Source organism: Rhipicephalus sanguineus, chromosome 1 (genome assembly GCF_013339695.2).
Source record: "Rhipicephalus sanguineus isolate Rsan-2018 chromosome 1, BIME_Rsan_1.4, whole genome shotgun sequence".
NCBI lineage: Eukaryota > Metazoa > Arthropoda > Arachnida > Ixodida > Ixodidae > Rhipicephalus > Rhipicephalus sanguineus.
In genome coordinates, this window is record NC_051176.1 from 79,656,773 (window position 1) to 79,673,329 (window position 16,557).

The 16,557-nt window shown below is 49.0% G+C and overlaps 1 long non-coding RNA gene across 6 annotated transcripts in view; it reads left to right on the plus strand.

Annotated features, from left to right (window-relative positions):
• Positions 1-430: 430 nt before the first annotated feature.
• The window catches only part of LOC125758113 (uncharacterized), a 56,820-nt gene continuing 40,693 nt past the window's right edge, over positions 431-16,557 (plus strand). For 3 of the 6 annotated variants that reach the window (XR_007415870.1, XR_007415869.1, XR_007415867.1), the window contains exon 1: positions 431-448. This is a non-coding gene — a long non-coding RNA (uncharacterized LOC125758113). Of the gene's footprint in view, positions 449-853; positions 872-16,557 lie in introns of those variants that run through there. The other 3 variants (XR_007415873.1, XR_007415872.1, XR_007415871.1) reach the window with 1 other exon arrangement.

The following is a 16,557-nucleotide window of genomic DNA, read 5'->3' on the forward strand; positions in this document are numbered from 1 at the left end:
ATTATGTTTGTGAAGCCGCTGATGGTTGAGGATGGGCAGCGGCTGGAACTCCCTCAAAACGCACTGTCGTCGAGTCCTGCGTGAAGACAGGTGCTGCCAATCATTAATACGGCTGGGGCTGAAAACCAGGCGCAACAGCTGGCATCTGCACGATATTGCACGCACGTAACTCATTGCCATAGCTGACGGCACTTTCCCTCAACGCCATCTTGATTATGTTTGTGAAGCCGCTGCTGGTTGAGGAAGGGCGGCGGCTGGAACTCCCTCAAAACACACTGTCGTCGAGTCCTGCGTGAAGACAGGTGCTGCCAATCATTAATACGGCTGGGGTTGAAAACCAGGTGCAACAGCGGGCATCTGCACGCTATTGCACGCACGTAACTCATTGCCACAGCTGACTGCACTTTCCCCCAACGCCGTCTTGATGACGTTTGTGAAGCCGCTGAAGGTTGATGATGGGCGCCGGCTGGAACTCCCTCAAAAGACACTGCCGTCGAGTCCTGCGTGAAGACAGGTGCTGCCATCATTAATACGGCTGGGGTTGAAAACCAGGTGCAAAAGCGGACATCTACACGATATTGCACGCACCTTACTCATTGCCATAGCTGACGGCACTTTCCCCCAACGCCGTCTTGATTATGTTTGTGAAGCCGCTGCTGGTTGAGGATCGGTGGCGGCTGGAACTCCCTCAAAACACACTGTCGTCGAGTCCTGCGTGAAGACAGGTGCTGCCAATCATTAATACGGCTGGGGTTGAAAACCAGGTGAAACAGCGGGCATCTGCACGCTATTGCACGCACGTAACTCATTGCCATAGCTGACGGCACTTTCCCCCAACGCCGTCTTGATGATGTTTGTGAAGCCGCTGAAGGTTGATGATGGGCGCCGGCTGGAACTCCCTCAAAAGACACTGTAGTCGAGTCCTGCGTGAAGACAGGTGCTGCCAATCATTAATACGGCTGGGGCTGAAAACTAGGCGCAACAGCTGGCATCTGCATGATATTGCACGCACGTAACTCATTGCCATAGCTGACGGCACTTTCCCCCAATGCCGTCTTGATTATGTTTGTAAAGCCGCTGCTGGTTGACGATGGGCGGCGGCTGGAACTCCCTCAAAACACACTGTCGTCGAGTCCTGCGTGAAGACAGGTGCTGTCAATCATTAATACGGCTGGGGTTGAAAACCAGGTGCAACAGCGGGCATCTGCACGCTATTGCACGCACGCAACTCATTGCCATACCTGACGGCACTTCCCCCAAACGCCGTCTTGATGGCGTTTGTGAAGCCGCTGGAGGTTGAGGATGGGTGGCGGCTGAAACTCCCTCAAAACACACTGTCGTCAAGTCCTGCGTGAAGGGAAGTGCTGCCAATCGTTAATACGGGTGGGGTTGAAAAACAGGCGCAACAGTGGGCATCTGCACGCTATTCCACGCACGCAACTCATTGCCATAGCTGACGGCACTTCCATCACGAAGCACACGTATACATCATTGATTATTGTGGCTGGCCAGCCTTAGGCGCACGTCCCCTCTCAAGAGCAACGGCACTTGTGGGTGAAGGAATGTAGCACCCATCACATCAGGCTGTATTTCGATGCTCGGAGGATAGCCGTGCATCTACATGTCAAACATCACCTGCGCTCCAGACGACGTAGGCACAGAAGCAGAATTTAGTTGTTGCGTGCCATCTAAGAGGCCGTGCTTCTGCAAGCACGTTGGTACCTCTGCCGGGTTTGGCGACCATGCATTTGCCGGTGGTTCATGTTGGCCGCTTGGAGCCATCTTACACGCTTGTAGTTATCATGCTATATTTGTGTCGGATATGGCTGTGGCGCGGCCATAAATGGTCGCTGCTGCGCGCTCAGCGTAGAACGGAAAGCCTGCAGCGCCGAAGTCATTTGTGCGAGGTTGATGGAAGATGTGTTTTTTGACGGTCGTAGCTGTCCTCTTGGTGCAACGTCGCACATCTGCATTCTCAGTGGGGCTTGTGGCACAGAGTAGATGGATCCAACCAGGAATCCTTGCGGTAGTCCGCTCACTTCCGGTGGTGCCTGTGCGACGGGCGATGCGGCAATGGCCACTGAACGTTGTGCTGGGCCGATGGTGGGAACGTTGCAAATCTGTAAGCCGAATATCACTTGAGACATATTTGTGAGACACTTATCGGCATCACTGCGGCGTTTATTTCTGAAACCGACCACATTGTCATGTCAATATCCGAGACGGATGCCATTGTGACGTCGGACTGAGTCAGCTTTGCAATAGAGACGTCTGGCTCGGTAACCGATGTCATCTACACATCGCATTTACTACACTCATTTTAACATGAACTTCGCTTCTTTAGAAGCCGCAAGCTGCGCGCTGTTACGTGTGCTTAATATATTAAGATTTGAATCACTTGAACGCTGCTATAGATACATCTGACAGGCGATAGCCGGAGTAGTGCCAAGATAAAGTATAAATTTTCGAGAATACAGCACCTTGTGTAACACAACTTCACAGTCTAAACATAAAAATTTTATATGCACACTCATGGGACGTCTAAGTGATTAGAGAAACGATGATGTCGATACGTCACATCACCAACTCGTTAAGAACGACGCGTCGCATTGAGTATGACACGTGCAAGTGTTTATAAGTTCCATTGGAAGGACCCATCACCTCAGATTGAAGACGTTTACCCTTTATGTTCTGTATATTCCTTGGGCCAACAGTACAAACAAATTAACTTTTTAACCCCTAAATACGATATCTAATATGCGTTTTGCGCAATGATTGCCTAAGTTAATTCGAAAGCATTTCAATGGCGACTCAGAGAGAAAACTGCCCGTCCGTCTGTCTGTCACATAAGACGATAGCCGCTATAAACGAATCGAAGAAAAGTTTGCACTCCGGTGCTTTGGTTTGAATCCGAAACCTCGCGCCGAAGGCAGTCTTCAATGAGCACTGACAAAATTGTTTTTTCAAATTGTATGCTTTAATTAGTAGCTCTTTGTCTGATAATTCCGAAATTGAATTTTAAGTGCTGTAACGTATCGCATAACTAACGCTAACGTCCAGGGGCGCAGCCAGAAATTTTTTTGGGGGGAGGTTCAAACATACATTATGTATGTTCGTGCGTGCGTTTGTATGTGTGCGTGTACATATACCCAAGCAAAATTGAAAATATTTCGGGGGGGGGGGGGGTTGAACCCCCCCAACCCCCCCCCCCCCCCTTGGCTACGCCCATGCTAACGTCACTGATTATGAAAATTTTCGGCGTCTTTCAAAACGCTCGTCTAATATGAGAAATTTAGGGCCCCACCGCGGTGAATCACCGTATGTTCACGTGCACCTAGGTTTTGGTGACGTTGTGAGAGCGCCTTTTGAATCAGGGCCCCGCGTGCGGGAGAGAACGAAACGAGGGGTGCTGCGGTATCAGTTAATGTGTGACCAATCAGGCACTCTTAGTACTCGCTGTTGGGCTAGCTGGTGCATGTCTGAATTCAATAGTCAATTTCGCGCCAAAATCACGACCACACTATAATACGAAGAAACACATAGACAGGACGGGCGCACACGAGTGCCCGTCCTGTCTATGTGTTTCTTCGTATCTCAGTGTGGTTGTGATTTTGGCGCGAAACTGACTATTGAATCAAGCACGTTCTCCTGGCGAAATTTCTGGGACACACCCGCCTGCCAAGCACCCATTATACTGTCAAGAGTGTGCCTCCTCAGAAAAATAAATACTCACTCGGTTTTAGAACATTTGAGTGAAAACGTGAAAAATAAGCAGTCCAGTGGCTCACAACGAAACAAAATATGTACGGAGGCCTGCTTTCCTATATATATAATATGCGAGCCAGCCAAATGAGGACTGTTGACTCGTGCGAACTGTCTTCAATTGTTTCCGGTGGTGTGCAGCGTACATGGTACCACATAATCCGGAAGCATTGATAGGTCCCATAGGGGACCTATCAACGCTTCCGGATCGCTTACGATTGCGGGTCTTGCGGATCCCAGTGCTCCGTCCTCCGCGCATTCTCCTCTCCGCACAACTCGACATTACGTGACTCACTTTCATTAACTACGATGAAACTTCAGTGGTGCATTCATGTCGTGTAACGTTTTGTTTTTTTTTTAATTCCAGGTTACGGTGGCGTCCTATTACTAGGCGCAGTTTTCGCTCACGTGAGGCGTAGAGAGCCTCCTACGGTATGAGGATTATCACGGGAATGTTCGAAATATAACGTGCGTGCCTAAGAGATTGGCGCATGATGCATGCGCAGAGGCAACAAACTCTAACACACAGCTTTGCAATGTTAGTAATGTTAAGCAATCGTTTTCTAGGGAACTTGAGAGAGGCGTGGCCTATTATCATGAAGGGACAGACGTCAAGTTTTTCGCTCAAACTCACTGAGATAGAACGCGCCGAACATTCACCTTTCGCAGATGACATTACTATCTGGTGCACTGGACGGGGAGGAGGAAGACTCCCTGCAGAAGGCTACCGAGAACATTTTGGAGAACGCGGGGCTTAAGCTGTCCCCCAGCAAGTCGGAGCTCCTTCTCTGCTTACAGCCAGAGAAAAAGAAGTACACCACCATCCCCCCACCTCCAGAGAAAGTCAGAATTACTATCTCCACGAAAGCGGGACAGCCGATTCCCCGCGTGGAGAAGATTCGCATACTAGGCATGCTCCTAGAGTAAGACGGAAGTAATTCACAAACGATAGCACGTATTGCCGCTACATCGGACAGCATGGTTAAGCTGATAGTCAGGGTCTCGAACGGACGAGGAGGCCTGAGTGAGACGAACCTATCGAGACTATTTCATGCATTTTTAATCAGTCACATAAATTACATAGCAGCAGCGCATAGATGGAAAAAGAGGGACCAGACGAAACTGGATTGTATCATTACCAAGTGTATAAAAGCGATTCTGGTTCTCCCGAACAGAGCCAATGAGGACAAACTCAAGCAATCGGACGTGCATAACACTTTTACGGAGTTAGCAGAAGCACGACAGGTAGCACAAATCACAATACTGCACTCTTCCAAGGCAGGTCGGCGCATTCTAGAGGTTCTTGAATGTGAGCCCACTCTAGTGGAAGACAAAAATGTTCAACTACCGCGACAGGTTAGGGAACGTACGTTCGTATCGCAGATCCCACGCAATGTTCATCCTCAATACAACGTCGGTAGAAAAACCGCCAGAGCAAAGGCCCATCTAAGCCTTGCTGCAGGCCTCCCCAATCTTGTCTCATTCGTGGATGTAGCTCAATATCTCGTCACGTCCAGCTTTGCAGCCGCGGTCGCTGACCTCCACGGTAATATTACGGCGGCATCGTTCCGCAATACCACTCTGACCAGGGCCGAACAGGCGCTAGCCATCGGTATCCCGTCCCGAGCACAGGTCTTTACAGATTCAAGGGCGGCTGCCGAGCCTATACATGACGGGCTCAATCCGTAACGAGGCAGCTAGAATCATTCTCCCCCATTCTATATGGATGGAAGAGAGAACCGAGATCATTTTGTTCCCCGCTAACATGGGTGAGGGGGCCCATCCGGTCATCCCGAATGCCAACGAATGGGCCCATGCCCGAGTACACGAACTAATACACTGTGACGGACCTGCGCCAATTCGGGGCGAAGGGGAGACGCGGCAAGGAGACCCATGCAGTCCTCACCTTTAATGAAATTTGTAAGCACTCAGTAGGCGGAACTTCCCGCCGCCACATCCGAGACTCACGAGGCCGCAGTCCATCATGCGCAGAATGCTGCAAACGGAACCGTACCCATCTCCGCTGATATTTAGAAAATTTATGGACAACATTAAGCAAAACTGCCCTGACTGCATGGAACGACGGTGTACACTTCCGCACATGCTATGGCAATGTTCGGCACTGCATGACGCCTCACTCCACTCATCTGAGGCCTGGCGAACGACGTTCACCAGCTCGGACTACGACGTCCAACTTCGGGCTGTACAGAGGGCCTGCAACTTGGCGGCGGGGCTCGCCCTGCCCGTCTCCACGTGGGTGCGGCCCGCAGCCGAACCTCCCCCTTGAGGAAAATCGGCCCCTCAGGACCTTAATAAAGTACTTTGATTGACTGACTGTCAAGAAAGTTTTTCAGTATATAAAGATTTTATTATTTTTATTGACAGCTCTTCGGAAAATTTTGAAAGTGAGAGTAGCAATGCGTTGAATGTGTTTTGCGATTATCTTGATCCCCTTGATGTGACAGATGAATGGCCGAGTGAAACACGCGCATGAGGTTTTTAGACTTGAGAATCGTTTGTTCTGACAACCGGCTATGCTGGTGCTATGACCCTTGCTAAAAAAGCTTTACTCCGATTTCATTCTATTCGTTCCACACTAAGAGAGGTATTGCGACGACGTGCCTCAGCAACGCGTTGAACAAGTCCTGTGTCCGCCTAACGAAGCATATATTCCAGAACCAGATTTCACGCTTGAAGAAATCTAGTTATCAAACCATGTTTTAGTGTATGTGGCAGGAAAACAGTTAAAAAGAATTCGCAGAAGTTCAATTTAGTCTAACGCTCATGGCTGCATGTTGCGAGCGGACGCTAGGTGAGTTCAGTGGGACAGTGTCCACGACAATTAATTTGTTTCTTTATCACACGTCTCCAGCCTTCTACAGTTGTCTGTAAGGGCATCGGGCATGGTAGCCATAGGCGTGCGCACGGGGGGGGGGGGAGGGAGGCAGCCGCTCTTTCCTAGTCGCCGAAGAGGGTGGGGCGCAAAGTCTGCCCCATACATTGACTTAGTATGGAGGGGGGGGGGGCGCTGCGATAAATGTTTGCCCCCCATCTGATGAGGAACCCTGCGCACGCCTATGATGGTAACCGTAGTATGGCTGCAAGAGACGAATGCCGATATACTTCAGCTCACCCATTTTGATCATAGCCTTTGACAGGACAACCACACCGGTGACGGCAGCTCCATCTTGACAGGTGCCAACGAGCGAGGACGCGCGGTGCTGCGCTCCTTGGCTGCGCCGCGCAGTGCAGGCTGGTATGGCGCCCGGCAGCGCCGCCCGGCACACTTCTGCTTCTTCTTCTTGACGTCAGTATGATGGCTCAAACCCAGTACAGGGTAGAGCATGGATTATCGCACTAGGTTCTACAGTATAGCACTACTGCACGGCTATAGTTAAATAATATATTAATTTTAATTGCAAATGATCAATACTGAAATATTTAAATCTGGCAGAATTTAGCAGGGTATGTTTTTAGACATCGCGACGCAAACATCCCTGTAGCTGTATCACGCAGTAGAGGCCCCAAACAAAAAATTAACTGCTACTCTTAACCCTTTCGACCCTGGCGGTGTCAATCCGCCCTTTTCACGGCGCCCCCACGCATGCGCTCTCCCCTAGCGGAAAAGTCGCAAAACGTCTCATCATCTCAGAGGCCTCGCTTCCGGCGATACCGGTAGTCCCAGCCCCATGGCCTCCGAGATTGCGCGCCGGCGGGTTTCTCTCCGGCCGTCCCAATCGCCGCGCTCCCCAGCAAAAAAAAAAAAAAAACATGTTCAGAGCCTCGCGCGCCCGACTACCGCGAGAGGGCGCGTTTCGTGAGGTTTCGTTTTTTTTCTGCCATGCCGGACTGCTAGAGAACGGACGTGTTTTTCGTGGGCTCCGGAATGACAGCGTCAGATAAGTTTTTTTTTTTTTGCATGATTCGAGCTTGTTTTTTTTAGTTATATGAGTACATAAGCCACTAGATTGAAGGTTAATAGGGCTTACAACTTTGTACTGTTTCCTGTGTGACAGTTGCCTGGGTTTTTTTTTATTATTATTTGTTTGTTCGGACACCACGTGGCTGAAAGGTACACATGTGATTTGCAGTGTAGCATACTTGCGGAGTTTAGTGATATCATTTGGCTTTAAGTGTATTTAATCCGCCGTGTGAACGATCTAGCCATGGTCAAAAAGACCGTAAAGTGTTCAGGGTGCGGAATGGGATGGAAAATAGAGGTTGGTACGGATGAGAAGACAGAGGGAGCTGACGCCAAGTGTAAGCAATGCGACTTAGAGGCGAAAATGGAAATAATGATGGCTGCCCAGAATGAGCTCATGGTAAGAATCGCCGAGCTGGAAAATGCGTTGGCGACAGAGCGGGAAAAAACGATGGCTATGGGGGAAAGGCTTAAGTCAGCCGAGGAGGGGTTAGCAAAGGTAGTCATGGCGAACAAGGAAGCAAGCGACAGCGGGAACAGAGGGGCATCGACCCCCACAGTGGTAGACGCGAAGGGGGAAACAGGTTTGGAAAAGACAGGTGCAAGGGTCACAGGACCTAGCTTCCGCGAAGTAGTTTTGGGAAGGGAAGGGGACAATACAGCAGCAGTGGCACGCGCTAAAACCGAGGCAGTGGCCAGGTGCGGGAGAGTCCAGCAGAAAAGTCGGAACACGTGATAATCGCCGGGGACTCGAATTTAGTTAGATGCGCAGAAGCAGTCAAGGAAAGGGTGAGAGGCGACAAACGAGTTTTAATAGGGAAGTTCCCGGGACATGGGCTGGGATCAGTGATGAGACAAGCTAGCGCAAAACTCGCAACTAAGGCTAATGGACGTAACCTCGTGATAATCGCGGGAGGTCTAAACGACGTCTTGAATGAAGAATCAGCCGAACTAGCGACCACATTAGCGAAAGGGGTAGATGACATGCGCGCCATTTCCCCTCAGGTGCAGATAGTGGTATGCACAATACCGGAGGTACCGGTGCGTGACGTCAACCTGCAAAGAGCGGTTGTCGACGCAAACAAAGAGATATGGCATATGAGTCGAGAGAAAGGCATCGAGGTAGTGGAAATAAACAGAGAGGTGCACAGGTGGGGTGGTTTTCAAAGAGACGGAATACACTTCGATAGGAGGCTTGGTCATGAGGTGGGTTGGCGACTTGCGGGACGCGCAGTAGCTTTTTGGGGGGCACGCGGGCCCTTCGGTGCCCAGGGTAGCTTGTAATGAGGAAAACAACCAGGGGGACTCTTTGACAGGCAGTATAGCGAAAAACCAGAGAAAAGGTAAAAGAAGGGAGAAGGCGCGTGTTGCAATTAGTTACATTAACATGCAGGGTCGCAGAAAAAAGGAAAAATGGTTAGAGATTGAGGGACAGTTAAACAAGGAACAGATAGGTGTTTATGCGGTTACAGAAACACACCTTAGAGACTTGGAAGAGCCACCACATATTGACAATTATATTTGGGAAGGATGTAACAGGATCACATCAGAAAGGAGAGGTGGGGGTGTTGGAATGCTAATTCATAGCAGAACAAAATGGGATAGAGTGAAGCAGACGTGTTCAGAGCACCTTTGGGTTTCGGGCACAGTAGGTGGAAAGAAAACGTGGCTAGGTGTAGCATACTTGTGGACGGGGAATAACTGCAGAGAAAAGAATCTGGAGATAGTGAAATGCATAAGCACCGATATTAAAGAATTTGGTCATGATGCCGAAATAATCCTTCTAGGGGACATGAACGCTCACATTCATGACCTTGACGGATATTCAGACACCAATGGCAAGTTATTGCTAGATCTCTGCGAGCAACATAGTCTTGAGATAGTTAACGTGGGGCCTAAGTGTGAGGGGCAGATCACGTGGGAAGTCGGAAACAGGCAATCGAGCATTGATTATTGTCTCATGACAGAAGGAATATATGACAAACTTAGAGAGATGAGAATAGACGAGGAATGCATTAACAGCTTGGGTAGTGATCATAAACGCATAATATTACAAATGGGATATAAAACTGAAAATAAGAACATAGAATCAAAGTTTGGCAGCTTGTATCTAAATGACAAACAAATAACAAATATAGCCGCAAGAGTCGAGGAAAAAGTAGACGAACTACCAGGCAAAGACTGGAAGTATAGTGAGCTGCTACATGTAATCACGAAATAAATGGAAAAAGAGAAGAAAACTATTTGTTGGAAAGGAAAGAGAAAGCCAAAAAGTTGGTGGAACAAAGAAATCCGGGAGGCGATCGAGAAGCGACGTGAGGCATCACGGGAGCACAGACAGGCAAAAAAAGAGAAGCGGCCACAGGACGAAGTCAACCAAATATGGGAAATATATTTAGAGCAAAAATCCATCGTGCAGAAATTAGTCGAGGCAAAAATTAAAGGTGAAAGTGAACGCTGGATGACAGAGATTCGCGAAAAGAAGAAGGCCGCGCCTAGGATATTTTGGAGCCACCTAAAAGCGCTAGGTAGGAAGTCTGTCACAATGCAACAACGTTTGGTAGATGAAGGAGGAAATCAATTGGAAGGGCATGAAGCGCTAGGTTACATCCGAAAGATAACAGCCGATTCGTTTAAAAAGGTCACCCAGGGGATTCCCCCGGTAGGTAATAGTACGCAAAGGAGTGCAACTGACGAAGATGTAGTACTAGAGAATTTCAATTGGAAGAAGGCCGAAGGAAAAATTCCTAAGCGCACTACTCCGGGCTTAGATAGGGTTCCCGTCAGCCTCATTAACGAACTCGGACATAACACTAAAGAAGCACTGCTGAAAGCCGTAGAAAAGTGCTTACAGGAGCGGGAAATACCAGACAGTTGGCGAAAAAGTAGAATGAACTTAATCTATAAAGGCAGGGGAGAAAAGGATAACATTCGCTCGTATAGACCGCTAACCATTACATCGGTGCTATACAGGTTGGCGATGCAGGCAGTAAAATTAAAAATAGAAGCGTGGGTAGAACAAAATGATATTTTGGGAGAACTTCAGAATGGATTTCGAATCGACAGGCGGTTAGACGATAATCATTTGTTCTTACCCAGTGTATAGAAATATCGAAAATAGAAAACAGGCCCTTATACATAGCTTATCTAGATATCACCGGAGCGTATGACAACGTTAAGCAGGAAATTTTGTGGGATATATTGAAAGAAGTGGGCATAGGGGACGACTGTATACAGCTTTTGAGGGAAATGTACCGAGAAAATACAGTTTTTATAGAATGGGAAGGAATAAGTAGCAAGGACAGCGTTGAAATTAGCAAGGGGCTGAGACAGGGATGTCCTTTGTCCCCGCTGTTATTCATGCTGTACATGGTGAGGATGGAAAAAGCGCTAGAAGGTAGCAACATTGGATTTAATTTGTCACACAAACAGGTCGGCACGATGGTTGAGCAGAAGCTTCCAGGTCTATTTTATGCTGATGATATTGTCTTATTTGCAGACAGTCAAGATGATATACAGCGACTGGCAGATATATGCGGAAGGGAATGTGAGGCTCTAGGACTAGGATTTAGTGCAACAAAATGTGGATTGATGGTATTCAATGATCACGAAGACCATGCGGTCTTCATACAGGGCCAAAAAATACCGAGGGTAAGCGAGTACAAGTACCTCGGAGTATGGGTAAATGAGGGGGATAGATATATGGAGGTACAAGAGAAAGCAGCGGCAGCAAAGGGAAAGAGGAATGCTGCAATTATGAAGCACAGAGCTTTATGGGGATACAATAGGTACGAGGTGCTTCGAGGGCTGTGGAAGGGTGTGATGGTCCCGGGGCTTACATTTGGGAACTCAGTGGTTTGCATGAAGTCAGAGGTACAATCAGGAATGGATGTAAATCAAAGGACGGTGGGCCGCCTCGCGTTGGGCGCTCACGGGAAGACGACAATTGAGGCTGTAAAGGGTGATATGGGATGGACAGGCTTTGAAGTGAGGGAAGCTCAGAGCAAAATGAGATTCGAAGAGAGGCTGAGGAAAATGAAGAAGAGTAGATGGGCAGAGAAGGTTTTCATGTATTTGTATAGAAAAAGCGTTGACACGCAGTGGAGAAAGAGAACTAGGAGGCTCACCAGTAAATATACGGCTAGCAGTGCGGGCGATATGGCAACAGGGAGCATTAAGCGGAAGGTCAGGGAGGCGGAGAGGACTTATTGGATGACAGCGATGAAAAAGAAGCCGGCTCTGAGTAACTACCGAAAGGGAAAAAACGAAATAAGGAGGAAAAGGTTTTATGATAATTCAAGGGGAAGCGCTTTACTGTTTGAAGCAAGGTCGGGCTGCCTTAGAACGCGAAGTTATAAAGCGAGATTCACTAACGAAGACGAACACTGCACATGCTGCGGGGGAACTAAGGAAACGATGGAACATGTACTGATTGAATGTGGCGATATTCACCCAGGTATACTTGTGGGCACGAGTCTACAGGAAGCCTTGGGTTTTAGGGACAACAATGGAAAGCTGAACACGTCCGCGATAGAAATAAGTAAGAGACGGTTAGAGTATTGGTGGCAGAAGAGTAGAGATAAAGTACAAAAATAAATAATGGGGGGGAAAAGAATAAGGTCATTCTGCCTTAAGAGGCAGAGAGATAGACCGTGAATTTATAATTTTTTTTTGGTATAATAAGATAGATTTAATCAATGTAGACAAGGTATTAGGCCAGCATGAAACAAGGAAGTTTTTTTTTTCTTTTTTCTTCGAGCATGGTGGCAGACATGTCACCGCCCCGTTATAAAGGGGACGCTCATAGCATCCATCCATCCATCCGTGAGGTTTTCGCGAGCCTGGTGGCACACTTGTCACCGCCCCGTTACAAAGGGGACTCTCATAGCATCCATTCATCCATCCATCCGGCGGCAGCGGAGACCGCGGCAGAAAGCAGAGCACACGGCATACCATCGTGCACGTTGGCACTTTTTCGCGTGCAAAAAAGGGTCAGCGGCCGGATGTTCTGAATGCATTGAAGGCAAGTATTTTTTTTCTGTTACTGCATTTATTATCGCCCAATCAACAAACCAAAGCACGGAAACTGCTCAATTTTCCTTATATAGATCATTGTAAGGACGTATCAATTCGTCTCATGGTAGTATTACTTTTTTTTTACTGTACCCGTTATATATCGGCGCGATGTCCCTCGCGATTTGAGAAATATAGGGGTGTTCTAGCATCCTTCCTTTCTCGAGACGTGTATGGGTGGAAACTGGGCTAATTTTCGTCGGTGAATCATATTGTCCTCCTATCGTGACACATCGTTTTACCATTTGATCGCGCACAGATATTTATTAGGTGGTCAATCCAAGCACGCTTACGCTCTAGGGAGAAACGCTCAAGATAACCGAGTGCCCTGGTCATGTCATTGAAGTAGGGTCGTAAGTAATTTTGCCGGAATATTGTTGCAGGCTTTGAATAGCCGACCTACATTTACTACACGTCGTTCACAGTGAAAATGCCTGAGAAAGCTCCTATTTCGTCGTCTCTATTTTGTTTATGTTTTGGTTGCGCAATGGTAATATCAATATCATCTACGTTTACTGTACACTCGACTGCATCCAAAGGGTCGCACATGCAACGGAACAGCGTCCTTCTGAAGGAAAACGAAGTACTCATGCAGGAGGACAACTGAAAAAAAAAAATCAGCTGATTATTCTTAGCTTTCTTGGTGTTCAAACTTCCCCGCTTTTCTGCGCCGCTTAGCAGCATTTGCGCTCACCTTGTCCATGGCTATACCACATTGGCAAACGCCAGCCAGCCGGTCTGACAAATGGCTAACCTCCCTGTCCTTCCGTTTTCCTTTTCCTCCTCGTCCTCCCCGCTATATGTATTAGCCTCGAGGCCCACCACTGGAAACGACGGCGCCACCGTCGGCGTGACGTGCTTGGCAGGATCACGTGGTCTCAGCGGCCGCGTCGGCTGCTTGTGGAGCGCTGCCGCGTGCTTTGAAAATGAGTTTCAAGTCCCACATGCGCGGCGGTCTGTTCAAATACGGAAGTTTTCTCGCATTTTCTACTCAACTGAAACCATTTTAATAGGGTGGCTGCCGCCGAAGGCGACAAACACGGGACTCTACCGCTCGGTGCCGGGCTTACGCAACGGAGCCCAGTGTCAGCCTGCACCGGTAACCGCGGGACAAGAAACTGCGTGGAGCATGGTTTGTAAAGCTAAGAACCGGCAAGTAGCCATCGGCTACGAGTCTTCTGTGCAACAAGCACTTCCGCGACGAAGACTCTCGTTACTGCGTCGGACCTGCGATGTTCGGTCAGTAGCAAACAGCGCGCACTGAGACGATGGCTCACGCGCGCTTCCCGCCGGCAAATGATGCTTATCTGCCACAGAATGGAAAAGGCGCTACCTTTTACCACGTGCGATGCCATCTCAGAACCCTCCCGTGCGACCTCTTGATTGTTGGCCCCGTGCTCAGCGTCCACAAAATCGGCTGCAGATGCGCAAGTCATTGTCTAGATAGGTTGAATTAAAAAACCACAGGGTCCCTTATGCATTCGCCAAAGATGACTGGAAGGCGAAGGCCACCTTCTTCTTCTTGTCAGTCGATGTATTGATTCTCCCCCCTCCCCCCCCTCCGAAAGCGTTCTGCACCTAACGGTTTTGCACGGCCTCCGGGACCGATCACGGAGGCAATGCAAAGCGACCATGACGTGTGAATACGTCATCATGTGACATCTCGTTATGGCACGTCATGGTGACGTCATATTGTAGTTACAAATTTAGGAGGTCTGTGACGTCATGATTACGTTATATGTTGACCTCATCACGTGACGATTACTTTTTGCGTCACTCGTCTTGACGCCGCGACGGTCAATCTTCCCGTTTGAAGAGGCATCTGGCTTTCGCCTTCATAAGCTACGCGACGTTTGCTGGTGGACGTACATAGCGAGAGAGTCAAATGCTGCGGCTGTGTGCTGCATTCTTGTTGGCAATAACATTTTTTCAGTCAAGCTTGGGTTCCCTTACGCAAGTTCACTGGAATGCAAATGGAACGGTAATTAAGGAGCATTAAAAAAAGGCGTTGCACGATCACGTTTTGTGTGAGCACCAAACGAAACGAATGCACTGAATAAAGAAACAGAACCAGCAGCATTTGCCCGCTCAGAAGGTCGATCAATACGCAGTGCGAGACAACTTGTCAAATGACATTGAAACGTAGACTAAATTAAAAAAAAAACACTGAATCGTCAGGACGGCACATCACAAAGTTGCCATGCGCACCGAAGCCGTAGTTGTAACGAAATTGTTTTTGGACTGCTCTGATACCATCCGCGCAACAGTAGTTGTTTGTGTACTCACAAATTCTCATATTTTGCGGCCTTAAGTTAACAGCGCGGTGCCAAAACGCGCTCGTAGCAAAAGCGAAGCCATCAGCACGAGCATACATGCAGCCGCTCATACGTGCAGAGGCACCGTCAGTCGTCGCGAACCCGTGCGATCGCTGGCTTGAGGCTTCTTTCTGTTTTGCTCCGTTTGGTTATACAGGCAGTCTACACTAACGGGATATTTCACATATTTTGCACTCAGCGAGTGACTACCATTCACGCAAGAAGCCGATTCAGGGGTCTCGAACGCGGTGACCGCGTGAAGCGGGTGCTCGGTTTTCTGCACAGAGACAGCGACTGTAGACTATCTTGTGCCTTATGTTCCTCCAAAAATCATTCTTTTGACATGAAAGAACATATTTCTTTTCGAAAGTACCTGCAAAAATGTCTCGGAGGGCTTCCGCGGGGTGATTCTGTAGAGCGCCCACAGCAAAACCTATGTGGCGCGTGCCGGCGGCGTCCTGCCTAGCACGCAATCGAGGCGCGTCCGATAGAGGGCGACTCCGTAACTCCTCGCCGCCAATACCCCCACTGATACGTCTGCGTATGCGCATAAAGTGAGAGGCGCTATCAAGCGGCTCCAGCGCAGCGTCAGACGGCCACTGCGTAACGAAGGCGCACAGCTGGCAGCGCGCCGGCGCCAATGCGTCTGCCACGGCTATGACGTCACTCGTCTGGAATGCGCAGACAGGCGAGGCGCGCTTGGCGGCGGCTCCGGTGCGCCAGCTGTACACTGTGTGACGTCACTGCTCCTCGCGCATGCGCAGCACGGCTCTCAAACTGGCACGCGAAATTGCTCCGCCTCGGCCTGTGTAGCTAACGCTACAAAAAAGCGCAAATTGTGACTGCTATGTAACGCCCAGTGTTTTATATCAGGTACACGAAACTTTCGACGCGTGTTGCATTCTATTAGAAAAAACTAAAGATTTCGATGTCCGTTTTTACAAAGCCCAACGTATCTACTAAACACCGTAAAACTAGCAATGCAAATGGGCGACCATAAATGAATAAAACGCGCCTGTAGCATGTCCGGAGCCGTCACAGCACCGGCGACGCTCAGTCTAGACGTACGGCGACCGCCTCCACCCTCCTCCCTGTATCTTGCTTCTGCGGTGCGACGGGAGGTAGTTGGAAAGGGAAACTGGGGAAGCCTCGTGGGCGAGTGCGAAGCATTGTGCGCTCCGCGAGCGCAGCTTTCGCAGTGACTATTCTGTGGTCCAGACCACAGAATAGAGTGCAGCTTTATTCTGCGGACCAGACCACAGAATAGAGTGCAGCTTTATTCTGTGGACCACACAATAAACTTGCGCGCTGTGGGCTGTGCTGAAATGTTCTGTAGCCCAAGCAGCCTACCTCTCTTGACGACGGTTTCTGCGCACCAGACCACAGAATAGAGTCCCAATCTATTCTGTGGACCAGACCACAGGGTAAACTGCAGCTTTGTTCTGTGAACTAGACCACAAAATAAAGTGCAGCTTTATTTTGTGG